Raw genomic sequence first — 10,764 nt, forward strand, 5'->3', positions numbered from 1 at the left:
CACCAGCCACCACCGGCCAAACCGCCGCCCCCGCCGCCCACGGCTGGTGGTGCGCAGTCCCACCCACTCGGAAACCACTCCCCACCGCCGGTCCACCGCCGCCTCGCCCATCCCTCTAGCCCCCCCGTGCCGAGCTATTTCTCTGGCGATCCACATGCCACCGCACCACCACTGCCGGCGACCACCGCCCCCACCCTAAACCCTAAGATATATAGTGGGGTACCTCTCCAGCGAGCCCCCTCCCCACTGCGGCCGGTTCTTCATTAACTCCGATGAGCCCCCCACCCCCTGAAAATTGACTGACCCAAAAGTCGATTCAGTCGACTGAAGTGTAGCCAAATCGGAGCAGCATTGCAAGCAAGAGCAAGAGCGAGGAGCAGCAGCGTGAGAAAGAGCAAGAGCAAGAGTAGACCAGGCAGGGGACTGAGAGCAAGAGCAGAGCAGCAGCACAAGTGAGAACTAAAGCAGCAGCAGCTCCTACTGATGTGGACGTTGCCGCCGAGGGAGAGACGCCATGGAGGAAGTGGCCGGTGATGCCGCCGTGGATGGAGCCGTGCCATGTCGGCTCGGGACCGAGCCCCGATAGCACTGTGAGATCAAATCAAGAAGAAAATGCGGTGATTAGTGTACAACCTCTTTGGTGGCGCCGATTAGGCCTTAGCTTCATCCGAGGAAACGCTAATGATGCTACTCTTCCTATGGTGCAGGTGAAGACGGTGGTGTGGGAATGGAGGTGGTGCAAAAGACGAGGGGAACATCGGAGCAGCTCCTTGGAGGTGGAGGACGGGGTGGCTGAACCGGCGGGACGACGAGATCGACGACAGATCCTCATTCGGTATGGTAGATGACGGACATCGAGGTGTTGCTGTGGAGGACTTCGTCGGGGAAGAGGCTCCGACTGGGTGCCGAACGGAGGAGGGTGTGGGGATTCATGGGTTTTTGTGGCCTCGGTGTACGAATGGGTGGGCGAATGGGATGGGAATGGGGAACCATGGCTTAGGGACGCGCTTGTCTGAAATGTGGGGTAAGTTACGAAAGTACCCCCATCGATTTGAGCTAGGCAATTCTTTCAGTTCAGGGGTATCACGGGCATTTCACGTGTCGAGATTTCACAGGAGGTGGTAGTTTTCGCGCGCGTTGTAATTTTGGGATAGCAAGGCGCGGGTTGAGATGGAGGGAGTTTTCGAAGCACAATGAGACAAAGATATATCTTCAATATTTCGGGGTAACAAGGCGCGGGTTGAAGAGGTGGGAGTTTCGCATCACGATAAACAGAGACGTTAGCTTCTAATTTCGGCATAACAAGGCGCGGCTTGAAATTTCGGGAGAACAAGCTTAATGTGTACCCCAAAAAATACAATTCGCACCTCATCACTAGAGAGAGCCATGTCCCGTTTTACTATATTACTAGAAATGCATTCAAATACAACAAATAAAATCAGGACAACAAACATAATGTGTGCAGTACCAAAACAATTTGCACTTCCCTGAACAATAAAAAAACAATGTGATTTGTCTAGAATATGGACTAAATTTGAGTACAGTTTCCCTGTTTGAATGGGATTGTACTCGGGTTAGTTATACAACCATCTAAATGTTATCTTCACAATACATGTCATGAATATAGGAGAAGTAAATTCCTATATAAATACGAACTACATGTACATACGATCTCAAATTCAAATATATGTATCCATTTTATGTTGAATTCAAATCATAGTACATGTATGATCTAGCTAGATGTTCGGAATCTAAACCATGTATGATACTACGTACAATGTGTTTAACACGCACAACACACACAAACACCATTTAGACTAGTAAGGTACACGTGCATTCCACGCATGAGATTTGACAACCAAATTATGGATAAATACCACATTATAGCATGTAAGCTTTGAGTCATATATGCATGATGTAGATGTTCGTTTAATTCTTATAATTCATTTCATTCAAAATCATCTAGTTTTTATAAGAAAGCTAATCTATTTTAAGATTCATGGAATTGTGCATTGTAAAGCATAAAATAAAAAACAAATAATGGCAAATCATGTAGAAAAACATTTGGGCAATTATGATACGGAAGATTCTAGGACAAAGAAGAAGTATTTGTGTTTTTAGGTTTGTGCATTATGCTTAAGTTAAACCATGGAGTCTTCTAGATTGTACATGTGGCAAAATCTGGTGGAATCTAGATGATATCCAACTGCCAGTTGTGCTCAAATTTGTCATCTCTGCACCATCGGATTGGCTTCATCCAACGACCATCTTTCAAAGTTAAAGTTATCCACACACTATATAAAAAATATAAAATATAATATATAGGCGTATAGATATAGATATGTGATGTGAAAGCCACCCATCATCTCCAATTAGAATAGTGTGTCCATGCACAGATGCAATGTGGCCAAACGATGTCTGCCATCGGTATCTCAAATTCAAATTAGTCTGACCTTGTTCAATGTGTATACAATACAACATGCTCGTTTCCAAACCACACCGCACATATCTCAGTTACATTCATCCATGCATGGGTTTCAAACATCATGATCTCTTATTCAAATATTTGAATTCAACTTTACATTGATTATGATCTCACCTAGTCTTTTACACCCACACAGTCGTCTTCTCTTTATAATTGTACCACTAACTTTCTCTTGTGCATGCATGCACACACACACTACCATTCGGCATTATCCATCGCACACATGCAATCTTTTTCTTCAGGTCGGTCTCCCATGCATGCACACACACACACACCCCTCCCCCTCTCCATCATATCGGGCATTCTTTATCTCTCACGTGCATGCGCAATGATCGATGTTCCTCTATGTGTGTGTATATATAGCTAGGTCTTTCCCAGTTTTCCACACAAACCGATCAATCTATATATCAAGTGAGGTCTCACCCTCTTTCCCATGTCCACATCCATCAATCTATACCTCTCTATATAGGATTACATAGCTAATACATCCACATTAATTATATATCCAATGTCCCCCTCTCATCATCCATGCCTTCCGCTTCATCTCTCAGACGCGCGCACAGTGGCGGAGACAGGGGGCAGCAAGGGCCCTGCCCCCCCTAACATCACTATATATCGAGGCTAATATGAATTTGATCATTAGACAATTGCTGGTAAAATGGTTTAAGTTGATGAATTGGCCCTCCTATAAAGGATTAGCAATGCTTGCCCCCTAGCTACATTTATTTTTCATGGCTCCGCCACTACGCGCAACATCGCACGTTCTCGCCCCCTCTCTTCAAATATCGATATCGTACTTGTGCACTCCTTCATAGTCTCCCTCCACTTGGCCCCTCGCACCATCTTCTAGCCCCCACCGGATTTTGCCACATGTACAATCTAGCAGAATCCATGGTTGAACTTAAGCATAATGCACAAACCTCAAAACACAAGTGCTTCTCTTTTGTTCTAGAATCTTCCATATCATAACTACCCAAACTTTTTCTCTAGTTGAATTGCCATTATTTGTTTTTACTTTATGCTTTACAATGCACAATTACATGAATCATAAAATATATTAAGGGCTTCTTTGATTCAAAGGATTCTCAAAGGAATTTTGGAGGATTCTATTCCTTAGGAATTTTCCTATCTTGGTTGTTTGATTCGTAGGATTGTAAACCATAGGATTTTTCCATAGGATTCATTTGCACTAGATTTCATAGGAAACATCCCATCCACTCAAACCTCTTTGAAAGAATCCTGCGTTTTTTCTATGCACAATCAAACACTCGTACAATCCTGTAGGATTCAAGACGACATTCCACTCTAATCCCATGTTTTTCCTATTCCCGCATTTTGGAAATCCTACGAATCAATGAGGCTCTAGCTTTTTTATAAAAACTAATTGATTTTGAATGAGATGAACTATAAGAATTAAACGAACGTCTACATTAGGCATATATGACTCAAAGCTTACATGCTATAGTGTGGTATTTATTCATAATTTGGTTGCCAAATCTGATGTGTGCAATGCACGTGTACCTTACTAGTACTTCGAGTATGTGCAAAACACGTAAATTAGAATTCCAATGGTATGCTACACAATGTCTCTCTTACAGTTCATGAAACCACGTGGCACATGTGGAGGCGTTGTCGCGACCTCCTTGTGTGGATTGATCACAGTGACGTGCTGCTAGTTCCAGAAGAATGTACTCGTCCACTCTGAGGCACACTGGTGGTACATGCACAAAGCGAAGATGTGCATGCATGCCACGCACGCACTCATTCCCTGTCACGCACACGCGGGGTACACGGGGGGGGGGTGCATTTTTGTACGAAGATCCACCCCATGTGATAATTTGACGCATGTAAAGTCCTTCACTTCATTGATGGTTAATTAATACAACGCATGCAAATTGAGTGGACGTGACGGAGGAAGAAAGACATTACTACTCCATTGCGTGCATGTGAGTAGTTAAATCATGGATTGCTACTTTCATTGGTCTCCTTCGTATTTTGTGCCAATTTTTGACAATATTTTTAAGTAACATAATATTTATGCATGTCATAAAAAGTGGCACAAAAAAGGAGGCCAATAAACCAGGACGCATGCAGCATGATCAATTTTTGCCAGGGCTACTGTTGGTGGCCTTTGTATTTAAATATGGACGGAGTGGAGTTGTACTATCTTTATCTTAGCCTCGTAGGGCTCTCCTAGCGCCTAGGCTCGCCTCCCCGCCTCGCCCACCGGATCCCGCCATGGAGAATCCCTTAGATACCATGATCCCGCGGGCTGCCCTCTTGCCGCGGCCCGCAGCACTGCCGCATTTGAGCGAAACCCACATGTATTTTAGAGGGGATCCATTGCTTTGGAATCACAGATCGGTGGCGCCGGAGGACATGCCAGGGCTACGTTTCAGGTGGTGGGCAGCAAGGGCAAATCGGATTGAGGAAGCGTGAGATCCATTGGAGAGAAGTTCCAAGGAGCTGCGCCTGGCGCAACATAAGGCGGAGGCGCAAGTCGATCTCAGGGGAGAGATGCTGAGGGATGTCAGCATATGGTAGCGTCACGTTGATTTCGAGCTAGGGCTAATGGCAGAGATCATATTCACGGAGTCGAATGCGGAGGAAAGAACGCGCATGCCTGCGCAATGGCACGAGCACCCGGTACAACTGTTCAAATGGGCGGCAGGAGAAACCAAACCCCGGGACCAGTTGCGACGGCACCGCTGGGCATGCACCGTAGGCGAGGTGAGCTGCCCTCCTTCCCCGCCAGCAATGCAGTGACCTAGTCGGTTGCTGCTGCACTGAACTTGCAACGCCATGCCAGTTTGCAACCTTGACAATCACTCCATCTATATGTATTTATTGTATTCCTGTGAAAATACTTGGTCGTTTGGAAAAAGATGGTAATTGATTTATCACTAGTTTTAGAATGCTTGGTCGTGACAATCAACCGAAGCCACAACCCGAAGTCTCCATCGCGTAATACTTCATGGTCGGTCACACCAACAGACGGTCGGTCGGACCCGCGTCTCACCGAAGGGACACGCATCGGCTTGGTTTGACATGTACGACCAGTTACATCACTGACTTGTGCGACCGCATTTGAGCAGTGTAGTACTCCCTCTATCTTAGTTTACAAGTCTTCTACATGTACCTAGGTCGTTAATTTGACCAACTTAATAAGAGGCATACATTACGAAAAATATATCATTACGAACTTCAAATATTCTATTTTTTAATGATATATTTTTTATGTTAAACAATTTATTTTATATAAGTTACATTGACGACCTAGATACATGTGCAAGCCTTGTAAACTGAGATGGAGGGAGTATTTGAAATTTATGTTCCACTAAACTCATCGGGAGCCATTTCGGGCCTCGAAACCAAAACCATCAATTAATCTTTACCTTCTTCCCATCACATTCCAAAGTACTAGTGCTACAATTAAGTGCAAGCCTACTCACACCTACTAGTACGTACCAAACCTGAACGTGTTCCCACTATGCAGGTTTTAGTACTAGTGCTAGTACTTAGGTTATAAAAAGGGGAACTACCTAACCGAAAATTACTCTACCTTCCTCCTCACAAGTCCTTCTTCTTCGTCCGTCCTTGCCATGGCCAGTGTGCAGAGCTCTAGGTTGAGAACTACTCGTAACAAGGGAGCGGCAACCAAGGCCGCGGAAAGAAAGAGAGGGCTCACCGCCTCCCAGAGACCTCGAAAGATCTCTCACGGGCAGGCGATGGCTCCCAGGAGCACCCTAGCCATGGAGTAGAACATGCCGGCATGCCCGATCAACTCAATAAGCACCTCAATAAGCAGAAGGAGTTCATCCACGGCTTGGTGGAGCTGCTGAAGGAGAGCCTCGACGACATGCTCGCTGAGCTCAATGAGCAGGGGGAGTTGACCGCAGGCTTGGTGATGCTGCTGAAGAAGAGCATTGCCTCGGAGAAGAAGGAGACCGGTGAAATCCTACAACTTCATGAGGACAAGGCGAAGCTCTGCCATGAGCTCGACCTGCTGAAGGAGGAGAACGCCGGCTGTAAGAAGCTGCATGAAAATAGTAGTTCCTCGATGAAGATGCTGCAGGCCCTCGTCATGGAACAGAAGGAGGAGTTGGCGAAGCTCCGCATCGAGCACCCGACTGCTGTCAAGGTACATAATGCAGCCGTGGAACAGATGATGAAGGCTCGCGTTGAGAAATCCCGCGTCATGGACAAAATGAAGAAGATGGCGGAGGAGATGCGCAAGGAGATGGAGGTTGTGGAGGAGATGAAGAAGCAGTTACGACTCCGCGGCCAGCAACCCTTCATGTACTAGAGAGCAGCGCCCCAGACTTGTGTGTGCGTCTTCCTTCTTTTTTTTGGGGTGATAATCTTCCTTCTTCTTTTGCTTCTGTGTTTCTTCCTTTGCTTCGGGTGTTTCGCCGCACGTGTCACGTTCTCTATGAGGCATGAATACAACAACGCTAACAATGAGTTGACTAGAAAATTAGGTCATTTTTTATCGCCATATGGCACTGGGCTGCCGTGTTTCGTTCTCCTCCGTCGTACTCTAGTGGAAAACTTGAGTATACTGCACGGTTCTTTGCTCCTCCTCAGGTCGTCGGCACATTTATACGAGCAGTCAAATCACATGGCCCCGCCTTCCAGTAGTAATGAGCCTTCAAATCACAAAGGCCCTCGCCTCTCTTGAAACCGACCAAGCTAGACTGCCCTGCCCTCTAGCCTTTTAAAAAAGTATACTTTTGTACAACAGTAGTATTGATGGATTGCGCCATGGAGCAAAACTAACAAGATGAAATTAAGTAAAAAAGGTGGTACATATAGAGAGCGCTCGTTGCCAAATTATGCATATAGTACTATTAAAATAGCTAGTACATGCTTAAAAGGGGTGCTAAATTCTATTAAAGAAATTAGCATACCTATTTAATTCTTGGGTTCTTATTATTTATGACACTAGCTGTGTATCACTACTCAGTTTCGCCATTAGAAGTTACAACTACTCGAAAATGCCATCGATCCATGAGATGCCTGCTCAAAAATGCAATTAGATATCTAAAAAATGCCATCATTAAGTTAGATGTTTGCTCAAAAATGCCATTAGACATTGTTATTTTCATGTCAAACATGTTGATCATGTTTATGACAAAAATAAGCTGATTCTCACAATGATAAGTGTGGCCCACTTGTCAGGAGTAATCAAGCGAATAATTTTACTGGAAAATAAGAACGCTGTTGGGATCAAGTAGGATCCACACTTTATTTTACTGTAGTGAGATAGAGGGAGAGCTGGCATGTTGGTCCATCGGTATTTATGTCATTATAACATGGCAAAAGAGATTTGAGTCACAATAATGGTGTCCGGCACAACACACCCCTCAAATAAAACTAAGCACTTTGAAATTCTTTGACAAAACTAAGCACCCTAAAATTCTTTGACAACTAAACTGCTGGCTATATGATGTTGGCCATATATATTGTACGTATATAATGTGAAGAAACGAGTGGAAGTACTATACCAACTAAAAGATGAACTGTAAGAAATACTAGTATGTACGTACTAAAGATTTAAAGTAAGAAGAAGAAACATAACATAGTTCTGCTAGGGGCTCAGCACAACACACCCCTCAAATAAAACTAAGCACACATGAAATTAAACTAAGCAACTAATCTGGTAAAAATTGCATTAGAACCACTGTCGGTGTCAAAACTGGCGGATCTCGGGTAGGGTGTCCCGAGCTGTGTGTCTATGGTCGATGGTAACAGGAGACATGGGACACGATGTTTTACCCAGGTTCGGGCCCTCTTGATGGAGGTAATACCCGACGTCCTGCTTGATTGATCTTGATGAGTATGAGGATTACAAGAGTTGATCTACCACGAGATCATTCTGGCTAAACCCTAGAAGTCTAGCCTGTATGCTTGTGATTGTCCTTGTGTCTACGAACTAAACCCTCCGATTTATATAGACACCGGAGGGGACTAGGGTTACACAAAGTCGGTTATAGGGAAAGGAAATAATACATCCGGATGCCATGCTTGCCATCCACGCAAAGGAGAGTCCCATCCGTACACGGGAGGAAGTCTTCTATCTTGTATCTTCATGGCCCAACAGTCTGGCCCATGTCACACGGGCCAGACGCCCGAGGACCCTTTAATCCAGGACTCCCTTAGTAGCCCCTGAACTAGGCTTAAATGATGATGTGTCCGGCGCGTAGACTGTCTTCGGCATTGCAAGGTGGGTCCTCCTCCAAATACTCCAAAGCGGTCTTTTGAACATGGAAGACGAGCCCGGCTCTGCAAAACGAGTACCACACACAACCGCAGAAAGTATAAAATTTAACAAGTCCCATCTACTGACATCTTTTTATAGTGAGACGCCACGTCTCCGCCTGGTCATTATTTCAAACCTTCTTTTAGCCTCCCGCTTCACATTTCATGACGCGGTTTTCATTGACACGTCTTGTCGAAGCAGAGGTCGTGTCCCTTTATCACGGGATCCTCATTAATATGGGCACCGGCAATGCAATTGTGTTGGTGGAGATCCCTTGGGAATAGGCGAGCATAGAGGCCCATGAGGAGGCGTTCGATATTCTTTGCCTTTATAAAGGGGCACATGCCCGTCCTTCCTCTTCCTCAACCTTCCCAACCTCAAGCTCTAGCACCCAGGATTCGATTTCTCCCATTGTTATCCGGCCCTCTAGTTATGTCCGGATCCATCTCCCAAGGTAGGTGGGCGGCCTCCTTGGTCACCGAGGAGGATATCGCGAAGCTTCGGAAGGCGAGGTACCTAACTGCTGAGATCCCCCACAGGCTCCCTATGAAAGGGCAGGTCACCCCCACACCAAAATACGGCAAGAGGGTTGTATTCATCTCCCACTTCCTCCGCGGGTTAGGGTTCGCTCTTCACCCCTTCGTTCGCAGCCTTGTGTTCTATTATGGGCTAGATTTTCATGATCTGGCTCCAGAATCTTTTCTTCACATCTCGGCGTTTGTCGTCGTGTGTGAAGCCTTTCTCCGCGCCCCCACACTTTGGCCTATGGCTCAAGACTTTCAATGTGAAGCCAAAACTAGTTAATGGGGAACAAGCGGAGTGCGGTGGTGCTATGGTGAGCAAGCTCGTCAGCACTGTCTGGCCAAAAGGCACCTTCGCGGAAACCTCCAACTTCTGGCAAAAGGAGTGGTTCTATATCACCGAACCCCGCAGCACCAAATGGGTAGCCGCACCCGTGTTCCGATCCAGCCGTCCACTGCAGCTCGCATCATGGATAAATAAGGGGCTAGACGGGGATCAAATAATGAAGTAAAAATGCTGCAAAGTCGTATCCGGAGTATCCTCGAGAGGGACGTTGGCCTCGTCAATGTGGTCCAAGTGATGCTAGTCCGCCGGATCCTGCCGTACCAGCGACGGCCTCTCCGTATGTGGGAGTTCAATCCGGAGGGACCGCGAACCCTTCATCAATTTTTCGGCACAACGCACGAAGGGATGGGGGAACTGTTCTTAAAAACTCTAGAGCAGCGGCCGGACACATCAGAGGACGCCGGTCTCAACTGCAACCGTCCGGATACCTCGGTAAGCACCCAACTTCTGATCGCAACTTGGTTGATTATCCCATTGCAGTTTATTGAGAGTTCTATCTTCAACCAGGGCTGGATAAAGAAAGTGGAATGAATTAGATGTTCAGCTCCACTTCCTGAAGACTCGACCGATCCTGTGTTGACGAGGTTGCTGGTCCTGGCGCCGTATCAAGTTCCAGCGCCAGAGGACAAGAAAAAGAGCAAAGAGGCCGAAAGCGGCCTCCATTCTGCAGGTATGCCAGATACTATGTACGGAGGGGCTACAGCTCCCCTCTTCTAAAGACGAAGGGGAAGGAGAAGGTGATATTCCTTCCCCTCATGGGAGGAAAAGAACTGCATCCGAAGACTTGGAGGTGGAAGCACCGAAGAGAGGGAAGGCATCCCTACACTATGGTTCGGGTTTCGAAGCCGACATCGTCGCAAGGCACCTCTCTAAGGACAAGCCCCTTGCCAAATCATAAGTGAACAAGGATGTTCTAGACATCCCGCTCTTTTCGAGTTACAGGGGTAATATTTAAACTATATGCTTGAAGTTCAGCCCACAATCCGCCCCGGCAGTCCTCCTCATCAGGGGACTTATCTTTGGGGATGATGGAAAGCGAGATGCCTTCTCATGCTTCCTCGCCTCCTAGGGCGGATGACTTCGAGGTGTCATCTCGGAGAATCTCCCCTGACCATCAAGCGGCGTGGGGGACAATGAAAACAACACCCGA

The sequence above is a fragment of the Triticum urartu genome, chromosome 4A (assembly GCF_056163025.1).
Source record: "Triticum urartu cultivar PI428250 chromosome 4A, HENAU_Tu73, whole genome shotgun sequence".
NCBI classification, from domain to species: domain Eukaryota; kingdom Viridiplantae; phylum Streptophyta; class Magnoliopsida; order Poales; family Poaceae; genus Triticum; species Triticum urartu.